Raw genomic sequence first — 5,981 nt, 5'->3', positions numbered from 1 at the left:
AGGGCAAGGCATTGCCTCACTCGGGAAGCGCAAGGGGTCAGGGAGTTCCCTTTCCTAGTCAAAGAAAGGGGTAACAGATGGCACCTGGAAAATCGGGTCACTCCCACCCTAATACTGTGCTTTTCCAACAGGCATAAAAAACGGCACACCAGGAGATTATACCCGCATCTGGCTCAGAGGGTCCTATATGCCCACAGAGTCTCGCTGATTGCTAGCACAGCAGTCTGAGATTAAACTGCAAGGTGGCAGCAAGGCTGGGGGAGGGGCGCCCACCATTGCCCAGGCTTGCTTAGGTAAACAAAGCAGCCAGGAAGCTCGAACTGGGTGGAGCCCACCACAGCTCAAGGAGGCCTGCCTGCTTCTGTAGGCTCCACCTCTGGGGGCAGGGCACAGACAAACAAAAAGACAGTAGTAACCTCTGCAGACTTACATGTCCCTGTCTGACAGCTTTGAAGAGAGTAGTGGTTCTCCCAGCATGCAGATGGAGATCTGAGAACAGGCAGACTGCCTCCTCAAGTGGGTCCCTGACCCCCGAGCAGCCTAACTGGGAGGCACCCTCCAGTAGGGGCAGACTGACACCTCACACGGCCAGGTAGTCCTCTGAGACAAAACTTCCAGAGGAACAATCAGGCAGCAGCATTCCCAGTTCACGAAAAATCCACTGTTCTGCAGCCACCTCTGCTGACACCCAGGCAAACAGGGTCTGGAGTGGACCTCTAGCAAACTCCAACAGACCTGCAGCTGAGGGTCCTGTCTGGTAGAAGGAAAACTAACAAACAGAAAGGACATCCACACCAAAAACCCATCTATACATCACCATCATCAAAGACCAAAAGTAGATAAAACCACAAAGATGGGGAAAAACCAGAGCAGAAAAACTGGAAACTCTAAAAAGCAGAGTGCCTCTCCTCTTCCAAAGGAACACAGATCCTCACCAGCAACGGAACAAAGCTGGATGGAGAATGACTTTGACGAGCTGAAAAGAAGGCTTCAGACGATCAAACTACTCTGAGCTACAGTAGGAAATTCAAGCCAGAGGCAAAGAAGTTAAAAACTTTGAAAAAGAATTAGATGAATGTATAACTAGAATAACCAATACAGAGAAGTGCTTAAAGGAGCTGATGGAGCTGAAAGCCAAGGCTCGAGAACTATGTGAAGAATGCAGAAGCCTCAGGAGCCAATGCAATCAACTGGAAGAAAGGGTATCAGCAATGGAAGATGAAATGAATGAAATAAAGTGAGAAGGGAAGTTTAGAGAAAAAAGAATAAAAAGAAATGAACAAAGCCTCCAAGAAATATGGGACTATGTGAAAAGACCAAATCTACATCTGATTGGCGTACCTGAAAGTGACGGGGAGAATGGAACCAAGTTGGAAAACATGCTGCAGGATATTATCCAGGAGAACTTCCCCAATCTAGCAAGGCAGGCCAACATTCACATTCAGGAAATACAGAGAACACCACAAAGATACCCCTCAAGAAGAGCAGCTCCAAGACACATAATTGTCAGATTCACCAAAGTTGAAATGAAGGAAAAAATGTTAAGAGCAACCAGAGAGAAAGGTCGGGTTACCCACAAAGGGAAGCCCATCAGACTAACAGCAGATCTCTCGGCAGAAACTCTACAAGCCAGAAGAGAGTGGGGGCCAATATTCAACATTCTTAAAGAAAAGGACTTTCAACCCAGAATTTCATATCCAGCCAAACTAAGCTTCATAAGTGAAGGAGAAATAAAATACTTTACAGACAAGCAAATGCCGAGAGATTTTGTCACCACCAGGCCTGCCCTAAAAGAGCTCCTGAAGGAAGCACTAAACATGGAAAGGAACAACTGGTACCAGCCACTGCAAAATCATGCCAAATTGTAAAGACCATCGAGGCTAGGAAGAAACTGCATCAGCTAACGAGCAAAATAACCAGCTAACATCATAATGACAGGATCAAATTCACACATAACAATATTAACTTTAAATGTAAATGGACTAAGTGCTCCAACTAAAAGACACAGACTGGCAAATTGGATAAAGAGTCAAGACCCATCAGTGTGCTGTATTCAGGACACCCATCTCACGTTGAGAGACACACATAGGCTCAAAATAAAAGGAGGGAGGAGGATCTACCAAACAAATGGAAAACAAAAAAAGGCAGGGGTTGCAATCCTAGTCTCTGATAAAACAGACTTTAAACCAACAAAAATCAAAAGAGACAAAGAAGGCCATTACATAACGGTAAAGGGATCAATTCAACAAGAAGAGCTAACCATGCTAAATATATATGCACCCAATACAGGAGCACCCAGATTCATAAAGCAAGTCCTGAGTGACCTACAAAGAGACTCAGACTCCCACACAATAATAATGGGAGACTTTAACACCCCACTGTCAACATTAGACAGATCAACGAGACAGTAAGTTAACAAGGATACCCAGGAATTGAACTCAGCTCTGCACCAAGCGGACCTAATAGACATCTACAGAACTCTCCACCCCAAATCAACAGAATATACATTCTTTTCAGTGCTACACCACACCTATTCCAAAATTGACCACATAGTTGGAAATAAAGCTCTCCTCAGCAAATGTAAAAGAACAGAAATTATAAGAAACTGTCTCTCAGACCACAGTGCAATCAAACTAGAACTCAGGATTAAGAAACTCACTCAAAACTGCTCAACTACACGGAAACTGAGCAACCAGCTCCTGAATGACTACTGGGTACATAACGAAATGAAGGCGGAAATAAAGATGTTCTTTGAAACCAACGAGAACAAAGACACAACATACCAGAATCTTTGGGACACATTCAAAGCAGTGTGTAGAGGGAAATTTATAGCACTAAATGCCCGCAAGAGAAAGCAGGAAAGATCCAAAATTGACACCCTAACATCACAATTAAAAGAACTAGAAAAGCAAGAGCAAACACATTCAAAAGCTAGCAGAAGGCAAGAAGTAACTAAAATCAGAGCAGAACTGAAGGAAATAGAGACACAAAAAACCCTCCAAAAATTAATGAATCCAGGAGCTGGTTTTTTGAAAAGATCAACAAAATTGATAGACTGCTAGCAAGAATAATAAAGAAGAAAAGAGAGAAGAATCAAATAGACGCAATAAAAAATGATAAAGGGGGTATCACCATCAATCCCACAGAAATACAAACTACCATCAGAGAATACTACAAACACCTCTATGCAAATAAACTAGAAAATCTAGAAGAAATGGATAAATTTCTTGACACATACACCCTCCCAAGACTAAACCAGGAAGAAGTTGAATCTCTGAATAGACCAATAACAGGCTCTGAAATTGTGGCAATAATCAATAGCCTACCAACCAAAAAGAGTCCAGGACCAGATGGATTCACAGCCGAATTCTACCAGAGGTACAAGGAGGAACTGGTACCATTCCTTCTGAAACTATTCCAATCAACAGAAAAAGAGGGAATCCTCCCTAACTCATTTTATGAGGCCAGCATCATCCTGATACCAAAGCCGGGTAGAGACACAACCAAAAAAGAGAATTTTAGATCAATATCCTTGATGAACATTGATGCAAAAATCCTCAATAAAATACTGGCAAACCAAATCCAGCAGCACATCAAAAAGCTTATCCACCATGATCAAGTGGGCTTCATCCCTGGGATGCAAGACTGGTTCAACATACACAAATCAATAAATGTAATCCAGCATATAAACAGAACCAAAGACAAAAACCACATGATTATCTCAATAGATGCAGAAAAGGCCTTTGACAAAATTCAACAACTCTTCATGCTAAAAACTCTCAATAAATTAGGTATTGATGGGACGTATCTCAAAATAATAAGAGCTATCTAAGACAAACCCACAGCCAATATCATACTGAATGGGAAAAACTGGAAGCATTCCCTTTGAAAACTGGCACAAGACAGGGATGCCCTCTCTCACCACTCCTATTCAGCATAGTGTTGGAAGTTCTGGTCAGGACAATTAGGCAGGAGAAGGAAATAAAGGGTATTCAATTAGGAAAAGAGGAAGTAAAATTGTCCCTGTTTGCAGATGACATGATTGTATATCTAGAAAACCCCATTGTCTCAGCCCCAAATCTCCTTAAGCTGATAAGCAACTTCAGCAAAGTCTTAGGATACAAAATCAATGTACAAAAATCACAAGCATTCTTATACACCAATAACAGACAGAGAGCCAAATCATGAGTGAACTCCCATTCACAATTGCTTCAAAGAGAATAAAATACCTAGGAATCCAACTTACAAGGGACATGAAGGACCTTTTCAAGGAGAACTACAAACCACTGCTCAATGAAATAAAAGAGGATACAAACAAATGGAAGAACATTCCATGCTCAGGGGTTGGAAGAATCAATATTGTGAAAATGGCCATACTGCCCAAGGTAATTTATAGATTCAATGCCATCCCCATCAAGCTACCAATGACTTTCTTCACAGAATTGGAAAAAACTACTTTAAAGATCATATGGAATCAAAAAAGAGTCCGCATCGCCAAGTCAACCCTAACCCAAAAGAACAAAGCTGGAGGCATCACGCTACCTGACTTCAAACTATACTACAAGGCTACGGTAACCAAAACATCATGGTACTGGTACCACAACAGAGACATAGATCAATGGAACAAAACAGAGCCCTCAGAAATAACGCCACATATCTACAACTATCTGATCTTTGACAAACCTGACAAAAACAAGCAATGGGGAAAGGATTCCCTATGTAATAAATGGTGCTGGGAAAACTGGCTAGCCATATGTAGAAAGCTGAAACTGGATCCCTTCCTTACACCTTATACAAAAATTAATTCAAGATGGATTAAAGACTTACATGTTAGACCTAAAACCATAAAAACCCTAGAAGAAAACCTAGGCATTACCATTCAGGACATAGGCATGGGCAAGGACTTCATGTCTAAAACACCAAAAGCAACGGCAACAAAAGCCAAAATTGACAAATGAGATCTAATTAAACTAAAGAGCTTCTGCACAGCAAAAGAAACTACAATCAGAGTGAACAGGCAACCTACAGAATGGGAGAAAATTTTCACAACCTACTCATCTGACAAAGGGCTAATATCCAGAATCCACAATGAACTCAAGCAAATTTACAAGAAAAAAACAAAGAACCCCATCAAAAACTGGGCAAAGGACATGAACAGACACTTCTCAAAAGAAGATATTTATGCAGCCAAAAAACACATGAAAAAATGCTCATCATCACTGGCCATCAGAGAAATGCAAATCAAAACCACAATGAGATACCATCTCACACCAGTTAGAATGGCCATCATTAAAAAGTCAGGAAACAACAGGTGCTGGAGAGGATGTGGAGAAATAGGAACACTTTTATACTGTTGGTGGGACTGTAAACTAGTTCAACCATTGTAGAAGTCAGTGTGGTGACTCCTCAGGGATCTAGAACTAGAAATACCATTTGACCCAGCCATCCCATTACTGGGTATATACCCAAAGGACTATAAATCATGCTGCTATAAAGACACATGCACACGTATGTTTATTGCGGCACTATTCACAATAGCAAAGACTTGGAACCAACCCAATTGTCCAACAACGATAGACTGGATTAAGAAAATGTGGCACATATACACCATGGAATACTATGCAGCCATAAAAAATGATGAGTTCATGTCCTTTGTAGGGACATGGATGAAACCGGAAATCATCATTCTCAGTAAACTATCGCAAGGTCAAAAACCCAAACACCGCATGTTCTCACTCATAGGTGGGAATTGAACAATGAGAACACATGGACACAGGAAGGGGAACATCACACTCCAGGGACTGTTGTGGGGTAGGGGGAGGGGGGAGGGATAGCATTAGGAGATACATCTAATGCTAAATGACAAGTTAATGGGTGCAGCATACCAACATGGCACATGGATACATATGTAACAAACCTGCACATTGTGCACATGTACCCTAAAAATTAAAGTACAATAAAAAAAATTCTGGATGGGCGCG

This window comes from Hylobates moloch, unplaced genomic scaffold (assembly GCF_009828535.3).
Source record: "Hylobates moloch isolate HMO894 unplaced genomic scaffold, HMol_V3 SCAFFOLD_1, whole genome shotgun sequence".
Taxonomy (NCBI): Eukaryota; Metazoa; Chordata; class Mammalia; order Primates; family Hylobatidae; genus Hylobates; species Hylobates moloch.
Note: the sequence above shows the minus strand (reverse complement) of the source record.